At 44.0% G+C, this 14798-nt stretch overlaps 1 protein-coding gene across 2 annotated transcripts in view; it reads right to left on the bottom strand.

The window, feature by feature from the left end:
- LOC147688594 (sodium channel protein type 5 subunit alpha-like) overlaps window positions 1–14798 on the bottom strand; it is a 1046042-nt gene that overhangs the window by 622743 nt on the left and 408501 nt on the right. The window lies entirely within an intron of this gene.

Genomic DNA, 14798 nt, shown 5'->3' with positions numbered 1-14798 from the left:
TGTCAGCTAATTTCTCTCTAAACGTTTTTTATGTAAGTTGAAACAGTTGTTTGGAGGACTTAGCCTCTGATTTAAATGAGTCACACCTCTTGTCAAAAATATCCCACACCCCAGTCGGGATAGAAGCCTCAAAAGGATCCCAGGCTGCAACCAACCCCAGAAAACAGATAACTCACTTGGTCACAGCTGGGCCCAGGGACGATTTATAGACCCAGACAATAATCAGGATCCCAGCCATCCCTACATGTTCACACCAGATGAATGGGAAAGGCGGGCACCTAGAAAGGCCAAAAGTAGCTCTACCCACATCATTGTAATACCAGAAACAGAGGTAACTTGACTGGTAATTCTGATAAATGAATACAAACATTCCAGAAACTGCAGCTATACACAACTAATAAATACAAGTCTTAAAGACATTAAAAAAGACCCACAGATATACACATGCTACATAATCAAAGAGAGGTTCTTCAGCCAAAGATCCAATAACGGTCTACGGGGATTTGGCAAGAGCACAGCAATGAAACATTTGAAGCTGATGGTATTTGCACACTTTGGCCTGATTACAAGTTTGGCGGTGTGGGAGTGGGCCGCCATGCCAGCGCCCTGCTCCCATACTACCAAACTTGTCGCTGACCACCCCCCAGATTAGGCATTTTCTCCTAGTCTGGCGGGCGGAGCTTTGGAGATCCCAGGTGGTGAGCCTTAGCAAGGCACCGAAATGGGAACACCAATGCAAGTTCCTGCATGGCATCGACTATTAAGTCCATGCCGTGCAGGAACTGCCGTGCATGCGGTGCATGCATACAGCTGGGCACAATAAGAGTCCCACTAAATGCATCCCCATGGCCCTGAGGCAACAGGTGGCCCTTTAGTGCCCCCTTAGTTTCCTCTCCTTCACACTTTTCATGGAGGGCTCACCGCCATAACACTGTGACAGGTGAGGAAACTTGTAATATGCATGCTGGTGCCGCAGAGGCACCACCAGCATATTACGGGCCTCAGACCTCTGCAGGGCCTTCAGGGATCCCGGGTCCCTGGCGGTAGCAGCAGTCCCATGGTGGTCCAACCGCCCAACTCTTAATAGGGCAGTCAGACATCTGATGCGGCGGTATCCACACTACCACCGTGGGTTTGGCGATCCATAGGACTGCCAAACCATTAATCAGGCCCTTAGGCACAAAGACAAACAGGCAGAGCCCAACAATTTAAAGAATTTTAAAGTGGGTTGGTAGCAACAATGGGAAATCCTTGAAATCCTCACACATTTTACAAAGATAGCTGGAGAAACACTCATTCAGTCTAGAAACATACAAAAAAACATTTATATGATTGTCAGGACTCTGCCATTTACTAGGCATGACGGAGAACTGTTTGTCCAAGAGTAGGTGAAATCTCATTTTTTTTCATTACATTATAAGAAATTTCACAAATGCTTTTGAAATTACAGAACGTTTTTGAAAGTTTACTTGGTGGTATCTTGCTTGAAAATTGACATATGAGCATTTCTTGAGTTAAAAGGCCATACATGATACTGGCAGGTGGTTAGGTAGAGAAGAAAAGTATGTGAGTTATGGTTTTACTTTTTCTGCAGGTACCAATTCCATGTGTGTGAAAATCATGCAAAACTTTGCAAACTTTGCAACTGTAAAATCTTATGTGATTTCATGCCATTCATTTAGCACAAAATTTGCAGCATTTGAACAGTTTCTGCTATGGATAAAAACCCAAGCCCAGTTTGGATATAATGTAATCACAATCCTGAAGAACTGCCTCTAAAAGCATACAGAGTCACCTCTGAAAAATAGAGGAGTGAAATGTATTTAGCAGTGGCTTATGCTCTCGATCTGCCCGGTACCGATACTTAAGTTTTAATATGTGGTCACTGGTTGCACTGTCAAACCTAACTCGCCCTTCCTGACAGCGGTGTATTACTGAATCCGGCTCTGATAGCCTTTGCTTGAGGAGTTTCTCAGCCTAAAACTGCGCTTGCAAACTGTCACTGGTGTAAGAAAAACTTTAGGGGGCCCCCCTGCAAGGTACGTGGAAGCCCCCCCTTTGGACTCAATCGGGGGTTCTCTGGCCAGAGTATTGTGCTGAGGGTGTTCTCTGGAGTTTGGGGGATGCGGGGGCCTCTGTTATGCCACTGCAAACACTGCTAGTCTGGGACTTTTACGCCTTAACCGCGGCAGCAATTCCGCCGTGGTGCGGGAGTTTTATTGAGTGGGCGTGGCTGCAACGTCCGTTGGCCGTTCGCAGCACTGGGGAGGGAGTGCTTGGCCGACGGGAGCACGGAAGGGGATTAAACAGTGTTGTGGATATACCTGGGCAACAGAATTCATATAGAATATGGCAGATCTGTGATTAACAAGCTTGTGAAAGGTGCCAAGCACAAAGCTGACCTCGTGGTGAATTGGGCTATATCATGCAACATTAATATCATACAAAACAGCTGGGGCTGCATTACTCACTTCTAATCATGCTCTACAGCCCCTATTACAAAAAATATCAGGCAGCTGTCAAGTTCAGGCATAAGAAGAACTTAAACAAAAGCCTCTTCACAATAGATACCACGTAGGTTACACAATGCTAGATAGAAGCAGACCATAAACTCCAAGTAAGGGCACTTTATAACCATTTATAACACTTTTGTGAGGGTATGTAACCTAAGTGAACCCTCAGAATGTAATAATCCAAGCAAGGCATGAACGCCATCAACAACTTGTGAAGCCAAGATCTTCCACACATGAAAAAGACAGCCTGAAAGTCAGAGCATTGCTTTAGACAATCCACTATTGAGGAAGAAAATAACTCAAGGTAAAATTCACAAAATGTGATGCAACTAACCAACAAAGAGAATGAAAACTGTTATTCTGTCATGGGAACTACAATATCTTTCATTAAATAACAAACGTAGGGTACTGAAAAAATATTATGGATCAATCAACAGCAGTGCAAGGACCTCCTCGCCTTTTCTTAAGTTAAAAATTTATTAAGCAAAAAATTTAGTTATTTTGGCTGTCTCCCGCCTGAAATATCCTATGCTTCAAAAGACGTCAATGGGCAAATACATTCCCCTTATTATTATTTTTTTTAATCTCCAATTTTCCTCTTCCTCCTTTGAACATTGCTGACTAGAATATCCCTACCAGCTCAGGCAAACGCTTCCGAATGGGCTTCGATTTTGAGGTCATACACTTTGACTGCCTGTTTAAAATATTGATGGCCCTAATATGTTTGTGGCCCTTATTTACTGTTATGAACACGGCGTTGCTGCCTGTTTAAAATGTTTAAAATATTGATGAACTAAAAATGGTTTATTGTTATCAACACAGTAGAGGAGATACACACCATGCATATGGCAGAATTCTACAACTGACCCACAATGGGGCCATCTGACTTGAATCCAGATGTCATACATTTGGAAGGGAGATAACTCTGTCACTGTAGCCACTCTCAGCATCTATAGTTGGTGTTTTATACAATCTAGTGTGCGGTGCATAGAATTGTTGAGTGAAGCATGTAGCTATGTTAGTATGGCACTTGAATTTACTTTCTATCAATAAGTGTATCACATTAACTTTTTTTAAACATTTTTTTAAAAAACACATACTTTTTGTATCCATAGCATATACCATGTTCCCATATCACCTTGCATGACATATACACAATGTGCGTTGCATGTACATATGTTTTTTTTTGTGAACCTTTATTATTACTTCAAGCAATTACAAGTATGGGCCTACAACCACCCCGGCGGCCGCTAGTCAAAGCATAAGTACAGCAGAGCAACGTGGAAAGTTATAACAGTTCGAAAACCGGGGTCTTACAAGTGTCCAGGACATGACTTGTGTTCAAGCGTGCAGGCCGGAATTCAGGATTAAGAAGGTTCATTTTTCAATAAGGAAAAACTAAAAATAAGTGCCATACGGTCATACATGGTCCTACAATAACGAGCATGAATCAGGATATCCGCAAGTAGTACAAGTACAAATGAAGTATTGGGGGTAAGGTACGAAAGTCAGGATAAATGTAAGCACAAACCCGTTTCGTAACAAAACTAAGCCCCACCCCTCAAAAACTAAACATATTGTAGGACTCATGAAGAACGACGACACTAAAGAAGGGAGAAAAGACTAAAGGGCCATAGAAACAAATAATGGACAAATTGACAAACTCCATCCCCCTACCCCCCACCCTGCACCCCTGCAGAAGGCCACGGCCTACAACCCCCCCCCCCCCCCCCCAGCAGCGTGCCTGTCGCCCTAATGGAGACCCGAAATATAGAAGAGAGGAGAACGAGAAAGAGAAGAAAAAAGTGGAGGAGGGCCCTCGATCTTACCACCCGGCCCCGCCCCTCACCCCTGCGCCCAGGAGACATCCTAAAAGCAAGATCAGAATATCCATGGAGAACGTCAATCACCGACCACACCTGCAATATAATCCCGGCCGAATGTCCCCCAAGCACCGCCAGCCAACAATAAGTCCCCTAGACTCTGGACGATATCATAACTGGCCTTGTCTATCAACGGAACCAACATACGTCCACTTTTCAATCGGTATACAGAGCGGCTTGGAGAGTCCAGGTGATCCGGGCGGGCCAGGCCGAGTTATCGCTTCATAGGACTTCAGCAACCCAAACCCATCCGAACATGTACGGTGGAAGTCCGTTTGTGTCGATATTGACCCTGAAAACATCACCAAGTCCGAACACAGTCTCACCATCCAAGGAGGGAGAGTCACACAATTCAGCAGGCGCCAAAACGTCGCCGGGGCAAGCCAAGAAATGGATCCGCGTTGTTTCACCGGCCGCCGGTTAGACTGGTGCCCCAAAGAGACACTCGCATGTACAACAAAGCTGTCCGGGGCGATCACATGAGCCGGGTTTTTCAGCGTCTCCATGAACCTAGGCGTAGCTGGAGCACTCTTCATGGACACAGAGGCGGGCACGTCGGCACTCCGTTGAGATCGAACTGTGCCCGAGGGGAACGGCGGAGCAACAATGGCGGCCATCCTTCTTCCCAAGTCCCGGCCATTACAGATCAGGGTCTCATGCAGGGACGTTAGAGCAGCCAATATATCTTTGGACGTGGGCTCCTTCCCGCGCCGCCAGCCCCCTGATCTCAACCGCGCGGCAGCTGTTCGACCTGGATGTGGTCCACGACGAGGGCGCCGGCCGCCATCTTAGCTGATCCGGCCTTGTCCTTCTTCACCGCACCTCAGGGACCGGGCCCCAAATCGGGGCGCTACAGGATCCACAGCCGGGACTCAAAAATGCAAGGCAGGCTCCCCGGAGAAGAGTCACCAAAGGGCTAAACAAATACCCTGCCGCTCCCCGGGAGCCGCCCGCCAATTCCGGGGGCAACCCTTGATTATGCCCGGACACAGAACTGGGAAGGGGGGGCAGATATCGCACACTCCCCTCGACCCTGCTTCGCCACGCAGCCCCACAAGGCACTCCGCTAGGTGGACTGGGTCGTCACTGTCACCATCGGCCCGTCAATTCACCGGCACCCTCCGGTCGACTCATCACCTCCACCAGTGGCCGCTGTTGGCGCAGTCGTGGCCGGCTGCTCCTCTCACGCGACTCCCCGGTCCCAGCACCGCAAAGGCCTCAGAACAGTCGGGGACCTCTCTCTGGGTCTGCCGCACGTAGAAGCCTCAGGAGCAGACGGTAAGTGAAAGCTCTCCTTCGCCTACTTAAATGTGCCGTTTCGGCTCAGGATAATTGCCAGGATGTATGCGCGGGGTGAAAGGGCTCGCGGAGCCGAGCGTCTATGTGGCCATTTCGGTCGCTGGCTTGGCTCCTCCCCCGGCATGTACATATGTTAAAGAGTATCACTTACTTTAAAGATGTCTCATAGGGCTTGGAAACCAAGCTTCTAATTCACAATACGGCAAAATGAATGACCTGTTTTAACTTAGTTGTGTATTTTTTCACTTTTTGCTTTTGTGTTATAGGGAATAGCAATTTAGGTTCCCGATCAGTAAGTCATTAAACTTACTGGATGTACCCCAGTGGTCAGTGACCCACCTGGAATCATCAGGGATCTTACACGTAACTGTGCCAAAGAAAGCCAATGACCTCCTAGAGGCACAAGTAGGCTGAAAAATGTCGACCTATCCATAGATGTGAAGGATAGATATCTTAACACTATTTTAATTTCACCCCTGCCCTGGTTAGAAATAAGGCTCCCTGTTTTCCGTTTTTACTGATTTTTACAGATAAATACAGACAGAAAAACTTTTATTTTCTTGTCTGTATTTATTTTTAAATGTGGATAAAAACGGAAATTGGGTGCTTTTTGAGTGATTCTAAATTCAATTTGCCATGACTGCCAGGACAATACCTGTGTGGATTGATAGGTGAGGGGATAAAAAGGAAAGGAATTTTAGTAAAGAGACTTAAACAGCAGTAGCTATACACAAGGCTGATAGTGAAAAGTGCATATTTTCCTATAAGCCATTGATTTGTCTTTTGCCGGTGTTCATTTCAATGAAACCTGGCAGGCAATCAAGCATGACTGCATATTTATTGGTTAAATAAATGTGGAAATATACCAGTTGCAGCATCACTTTTTTCACAAAATCCATAATAAATATGGATAAATACAGATAGCATTTGAGAAAAATAAATATGGATAAATACAGACGGAAATGACAACAAAGTAAATACCATGAAACCGGGAGCCCTAATAAATCACACTTTTCTGGGGTAGGGGGTAATTTCAGATCACAGCGTTTCTTTCACAGATATGTCTCGACATCAAGAGACTTTACCTCCTGGTGGAGGCAAGACCCTGTGATGACACTATCAGCCACAAGTACACTAGTACGGATAACATACAAATGACAGAAACTGGTTGCTGAGGGTCTCAATATAATTGTAAAGACACTCTAGTTTTGAGAACGGTGAGGTTTCACTCCTTTAGATTTTTCTGGCATTATCATAGGAAGCTGAGTGAACCCCTGCTTGGAACTCCTTGATTTGATTTTTCTTGAGCTTACACAGGAAACCTACAAGATGTTTCATTTGCTCACTAGGTTGCTCTATGGAGAGGCTGCCAGTATGGAGCTGGGTGTTCAGAATGTGCAGAGGGAGTGGTTAAAACGGCACAACAGTTTACGGCTGGGTGGAGTGTGCACCTTCAGATTTCAAAGCTCACTTCTTGTCGTGTACGGCGGTGTGCAAATAAAAACAGATCCAGCACGAGTAGGAAGCAAAAATATAAAGACAATAGGTTCTTAGAAAGCCCAAGTATGAAGGACAATATTGTGTTGTGTGCTGACTTCAATGGTTTCTTTCATTGCTTTGTGATTTCCGTTACCGCATTCCAGTTATTTGATGCATTCATGTGTGTCATTCACTGGTTGTGTAACCACTCCCTTACTTAGACCTTCTCTAAATCAGAGCCAGCTTTGACGTCACAGACACAGACAGCTGCTTTTCTTTAAATGAACCATCAATGACAATGATGCAGCCGGGTTGGAGCACGCACAGCCAGCTTAAAGTACGTGTGTGCAATTATTTCTAGACATCCATGTCTGTACATACTAGGACACCCATCTCAACAATTTGTCTTCTGTCATTTTTAAGGCATAGAAGTTTGAAAGGGATTTGCCCTGTATCTCTCTGGAACAAGTGAAACTGTATATTGTGTATCAATGGCCAGAGCTGGTCTGCAATAGTACTCTCATAGGCACATATGCCCAGATGCATCAACCTTTTTAGGAAGTGCAAACGGTGCGATTCGCAAAAATCGGCCTTTTGCACTTCCTAAATTGGTTTCTGGGATGCATCAAGCATTTTTGGAAAATCGCTATTTTTTGCGAGTTCCAAAAATGCGATTGCTTTGATTCCTTAAATGCAATGCATCATCCTCAAAACATTTGCGATTTTACAAATTGCAAATGCAAATTACCACGAAGTTGAACTTCGTGGTAATTTGCAAAAATGTTTAAAAACGCATAAAAATGCATTTTTTAAACTTCTAAGTTACAGACACACATGTCCTTAGGACATGTGTGTATGTAACTCACATGTAAAAGTGCATTTCATGGGTGCAGGGGGGGGGGTCCTTTGGACCCCCCTCTCCACCCTTGAAAGGCTTTGTTGCATTCCGATTTCAAATTGCGAATTCGCAATTCCCATTCATTCCTATGGGCACTTCAGCCCATAGGAATGAATGGGAATTGCGAATTCGCTATTTGGAACTCGCAATTTTATTGGGATTCGGTAAAAATTGCGATTTTTACCGAATCTCAATAAAATAGCGAAATTAATGATGCATTGCCATTTGCGATTCCTTATTTGCGATTCCTTATTTTTCGCAAATAAGGAATCGCAAATGACAACGTTGATGCATCTAGGGGATAGTGCTGTATCAGCCTTGATAAAACTGTTACCATGCTAACCCCGCATATGTTGATTCAAGCAAAACAGCAATATTGTGATTTAAAGTTGTTTGTAAAAAAAAAAGACTTAAATGCTCAGATGATGCATGTTCCATAATTGTCCTGAGGGACTGAGGTACATTTCAGCTGATCTATATACACTGCACAGGCACAAATTCAAACTGTCCACTCTGTCCTGATGAAGGTTAGTTTAGGTTTCCCCATCGAAACATGCAGACCTCATTTTATGTTCGGTGATGACTTCTGACTCCATAAAGGGTTAATATGCCGAGCTTAGAGGCACAACTAGCACCATCCTTGGTAAATTATGAGGTCTGATAGTAGTGGGACAAGATCAGATGAAACTATATGTTCCACAATTGTTTTTTAACCTTGCGGTTTTAATTTACTGACTTTATTTCTCTTATCTTCGTTCAAACAAGAGGCTGTCTAATTTAAATCTGTTTATTGCCTACGGAGTCTTGGACTGATAAAACTCTTGTAACTCCTCATCTTTGCGCGGACACTTAATTTCTTCTTGATAAGCCTAGTTAAAATGTATTTAAACTATATGAAAACGATTTAGCAAGCAGGACAATTTTGCCAGGATGGTCGTGCTGTGCGCTCCAATTAGAAGTCTAATAAATGCACTCAAATATGTTTATAGAACAGAAAAGAAATATCCCGCAGAGGCAGCTGAAGTCTGGCTTCTGGACATTAAAACATTTTTACTGAATAATTTTCCCTCTTGTAAACCCATTTTGAAGTAATTTTCATGGTACTCAGACCAAGCCACAAACAGAGGCAACCAACTCACGCCCTTCTTATGCAGCAATCCCCACAGCACTCGTGTGTCGCAAACTACAGGGACAAGCAGATCTGCAAACATCAATGCAAACGTATACAGTATTCATGTATCTGCACGTACAGTGAGGGCCAAGACCTGCCCCATGTGAACAGAAATGTGTATGGCATTCATGTCTCTCTATTTAGAGACACGCCAGCCTCTGTACATGTGTATGCCGTTAATTCTAGGCATTCAGGCCTCTCTAGATTCAGGGGCAAGCAGTGTTATCCATGTAAGAAATGTACACAGCTTGCATGTCTCTCCACATACAGTAATCGTTTGTTCCTATCGCTGCAAAGTTGAACACCGTGTTCTTGTCTCTCTAAAACTGTAAGAAACACAAGGTGGATTTTAGGTCTCTCCACATCTTATGCAGCCACTGTGAACAAAAGGAGCATCGGGACAGTAACATCTTTCAATGTTTTTGCATATGAAGTATTCAAATTTAAAAAAGGCATACTTCTGCTTGATAAATAAACTATTGATCCTCCTAAACTGACCTGGTGGTGGTGGGTGGCAGGGAAAATAGTGCTTTAGACTCAAAAAAAGGGACAAGACGGCAGGGTAAGATCAACTTAAAAACCCACAAAGCTCAAGAAAACCATTGTAAAAAAAATGGGGATGAGCAGACAATCCTCTCCGTCACCCAAAAAGCAAACATTTGATTTAGGATTTCAAACCCACAGGACTGTGTTTTGTTGCATCAATGTTTCCAATTCGATATTTTAACCTGGATGCCTCCATACCAAAGACCCAAAGTTCTGAAAATGGCATCAGAGAGGAAACTCACGAGCAACTCAGCTCAATTCAGTAAAACCTGACAATCACCAAAAAGGCACAACAATAGATTACAGTTGCGTTAGGATGAGAGACTTTGCTTTAACCAAGTTTCATCCTAGAAGGAAGACCCTATATTGGGGACACAGATGACTACAGAACTTTTAGTGAGGTGAATACCCCGATTTAGAATTTTTCCATCACAGATTTTCCACAACTACCTTGGCAGAGGTTGAAAATTCCCCCATTGTAGACTTTTCTGCCACCGCTGAAGCGCTGCTGTAATCATCCCAGTGGATTACCATCCAATATGGTAGATTTTGCTGGACGCTTTAGCCATTTAGTGGCAATCGGCAGCAGATTTCTATCATTGTCCAAACAGCTGGCTGAATTTTATCCTTTACTTGCAGGCACTGGAAACTTACCCGAAAAAGTGAGTACATTGTGTGTGCACACATTTCTCACTCCATAGGTATGTTGAGGGACAACTCCCTTGTGTGTTAAGGACTCCATACTACAGGTTCAGCTATTCATTTATGGAAGATCGACTGATCTTGAGAAGGGTGTGCATTCTCCATACAACAGAATTACTGTGACTCTTGTTGACAGATTCAGCTCTGCTTTATGGCAGGAAGTATAGAGGACTCAATGGAATTGCCACAGTGGCATCCCCGCCTCTTCAAACCTACTATAAATAGGTTCAATGTCTCCACTACTTGTTTACAGAGTTCTCCATTACCACCCGTTTCTCATGGAGCTCTGACTCTAAGGCTGAAGTTGAGGTCTACAAGTGGACATGACCTGGCAAACATACATTCATATAATTGGGTTCGCTATTTTGTTTGTTTCGATGTATAACTGATACTTGATGCCTGGCTAATTGATTTATTTTGTCTCATTTTCAATATACTCAGTATTAATTCAAATTTCTTAATACCTTGCATCCAGCCATGATTAATACAAGTAGTTAACAAAATCATAAACTGGATTTATGGATGTAAAATTATTGTTATGTGTTGAGAAGTGGTGTGTGAAATGATGATGAATGTTAAAGTTTCCACCTGATAAATTATATATTCATTTGTTGTATTGTGTAACTATACAAACTGCAAAGTGTGGCCTACTTTGTAATTCTTATTGTGAAACGGTTTGACATCAGAATGAGCAAAATTAAGAGAATGAGATTTTTTAAACTTTTCTCTTTATTGCTGTGAATCACAATGGTGTCAAAATTAAGTATTTTAGATAATCATATAACAAAACAAATTGCAGGAAGAAATGGTGTTGGGATGGAAAAGTCCCTAGGATGGTGATGGATGTGCATCAATGACGAGTGTTTTGCTGCAGCGATATGCAGATTCCACGTGCTAATTTTTTAGACATGAGTGAACACGGATCATGTGCTATGACATAGCCCTGTGTCACATATTGCAGTTTTTTTTAACCGGGAGGGGCATCAAAAGCACTACCCTCATGGTAATGAAAGGCTTCTACCATACCAGGAGTTAAGTGGCACAAGCACAGTAGTGACAGCATACCATGTAGTGATCAGTTGGAGTGAACAGGGCTTTTTACCTGTGTCACTGGAATTTGGTCTATAGGCACAATCATGTGAAGTTCCATTGTTATGTCCTTAACATATCCTTGGCTTACATCAAGTTAGTATCTATGGCTGTGCAGTGAGCATCTGAGTGCATACATGTTCTGAATGCATGTGTGCTTGTGAGTGGTACAATACATGGGGGTCTCTGAGATCCATTTTGGGGGACCTGTGGCTGACTGGAGGAGCATGGGGAGGAAGAGGATTACCCCCAGACAGATTTGCGGAATGCTGCATTACTGAGAGCTGGTTGGGAAGGAGGAAGAGCCATGCTCTTCAGTACACTTCAAATGGTTTTTTTTATTCTGAGGGAAGTTGCTGGTAAAGGGCCTGGGCACATCTTAGGAAAGAGATGGGGCTGATAAGAGAACCAGAAAGAGTACGGCTGGGGCCCTTGGATAACACTTTAATGCACATATGTTATGTTATGTTATGTTATGTTATGTTATGTTATGTTATGTTATGTTATGTTATGTTATTTTTATTTGTACAGCGCACAGCTGCCCCAGCAAAGGGGCGTCCTGGCGATCTGAGAAGGTAAACACAACACAACATCAATAAAAGAGAAGAAGCGAACAGGAGTTAAACAAACAGAAAAGTTTTAATGGCCCGCCTAAACTGAAGTAGATCATCTATTGCCCGGATCTCAGCAGGAAGGAAGTTCCACCACTTCGCGGCTAACACTCGAAAGGAGCGGCCACCAGTTCTACTCAGCCTGAAGCGCGGAACCACCATCAGGTTCTGGCCCAAGGATCTCAAGGATCGCGAAGGGACATAAGGAGTTAGAAGGTTCGCCAGAATTTGTGGAGACGTACCTTTGAGGATTTTAAATGCCAAGCAGAGCACCTTGAATTTAATCCTCTGGCTTACAGGAAGCCAATGAAGCGAGTGCAGCGTTTTAGAAACCGGGCATCGCCTGGGCAAACCTACCACTACTCTGGCTGCAGCATTTTGCACTCGCTGCAGTCGAGTGAGTTCAGCCTGAATATCATTGTAGCTGACATCCAGGTGTGAACCTCTAGTCACTGTCAATAACCTATGAGAGTTGGAGTCACTACTGCAGTGAAAGATTGCTTTCTGGAGCAAGGGCAGGACACAGGAGTGGGAAATTCAAAAGGAAGTAGGCTCCCAACACAAACTTGAAAGATTCAGACACTTGATCACATTTTGTGTATCGAATGAAATATAAGAAGGGGAGCGGGAGGCCCCCAAAATTGTCAACTGTCAAGCAGTCAGTTGGGCTGTGTGTGGAGGAGGAGAAGCTCTGATGAACTTCTGCCTGTGACCAGGACTTGGGACTAAGGCCTTCCAGTCTGGAGCCTGGAGCAGCAGAGCCTGCCTGCTAGGATTAGTGTGCCCTGTAAGGAAGAGGAGAGCAGTCGGAGGGAGCGAGGTCAAGTGGGGGATCCTGGAAAGTTAATTCACAAAGCGATGAACACAGAAGTGGCTGCTGCACTGATAGGGCCATGTTCTGTGTGTACACTCAAGTCGGCAAACCTGAATGCAAAAGGGGGCGCTGTAAAGTTAGCCATTACTGCACTGATCAGGCAGTTGTCAGTGTGCACTGTAAAGTCGGAGACCCCGTATACCAGAGGCTGCTGCCACAAAGAGCGCTTTAGTGCGGTGCTGATTGGGTTGTACCTTGTGTGTGGAGTAAAGCCTGTGACCTTGTTTGACGGAGGGAGCTGCAATGAAGAGCAAAGGTTCCTTACCTGGTTTTACTGACGCCAAGACGAGAGGCTGTTGTGGTGACCTGCGAGTGCTTGAGCAACGACTGAAGCATCAGAACCCGGACGATCACCTTTAACTGTGAATGGGATCAGAGTAACTTATTGTGTCATCAGAGTGAGCGCCATGGACGACCAGCTGCTTCCCCTGCAAAGCAAACAGTGCGACTCACCACCAGCAGCCATGACAAAACTCCATGACGTCTGGGTATGGAACACTCCCGGGGACTCAGGGGACCAACCCAGACGGGAGCAGGTAAGACTCCTCACAGGGTCCAAGAATCCAGGGGAGCTTGTTTTAGCTTGTAGCGCCGTGGATGCAAGAATACTCTTGACTTTTACCTTTAGTGAGGCCTAACCTGAATGTCACCTATTTAGAATGGGAATAACCACTACCATTAGAGAGAGTGAAGTGAGACTTAGGGACCAGCCTATCGAACTCTAGAGTACTGACCTCAGGAGGACTGTGTATATTAATTGTGTATGCTGTATTTTCCTTTGTGTTCACAAATAAATACTCATTTTTCATAAAAGCTGGAGCTGACTGGACAACAATTTATTGCTGCTATTGAACCTTTTTTGATTTGTGAGCCTATGTAAACTCCCTACATCTACCTCCTCCCTGCCCCCGAGAAGCTACCACTGAGAGTCAAGTGCTGAAGGGGTACTTGGCCCAGTTTTTCAGAACCCATTGAAGTTTGGGCTCCAGGACATCAGAAGTAAAAGGCTACAACCCCCACAGTTGAGCCCAGTAGCTCCTGCTTCCTCTGTGACTCTCTGAAAGGGGTCTGATAAATGGCCTAAACAAATTATGAAACAGCTAATACATTACTGTTGCTTTTGAAATACTGGTTGTTGTATAAGCATATAAGGAGCTGCCATCCATGTCCGAACTGCCACTATCAACCTTACAACCATATAAGTAAATCTGTGGTAGATTACAGCGGCAAAGACCGGAACAAGACTCTTACCCTCAGGTAAACTTCCACTGGCTAACCTGGGCAAATGGCCATTCTGGTAGTCCACAGAAAGCCAAAACAGTTCAGAATAAAATATAGAGTTCTTTAATTTCCACCAGAACACAAACCATAACTTAAAAGTAGAAGGATACAGTATCTGTGACCAACCAAGACACTGCCATGCTTCCAACTAAAACATGCACAAATGAGCAAATCTGTGACAGAGCCTGGGGTTAAGGTAGATGGCTAATCTTTACCCCAGACCAGACTCATTTCAAAAGAGTGTAAAATATATTTATCAGTTAATTCACTGAGAAAAAAAGACTACATCTTGAAGAGTTATTTATCAGAATATTGTTAGCAAATAATTGTCTATCAGATATTTTGGGTCCTGCGTATCATTTATGAAAATATTGTCCCATTGGGGTTACGTTTTCTGATATGACTCCAAAGGGGCAGTACTTTTGTAAACGATATCTAGGACAAAATATTGC

Source organism: Lissotriton vulgaris, chromosome 10, assembly GCF_964263255.1.
Source record: "Lissotriton vulgaris chromosome 10, aLisVul1.2, whole genome shotgun sequence".
Lineage (NCBI taxonomy): Eukaryota > Metazoa > Chordata > Amphibia > Caudata > Salamandridae > Lissotriton > Lissotriton vulgaris.
Note: the sequence above shows the minus strand (reverse complement) of the source record. Positions and strands in the feature narration are given on the sequence as shown.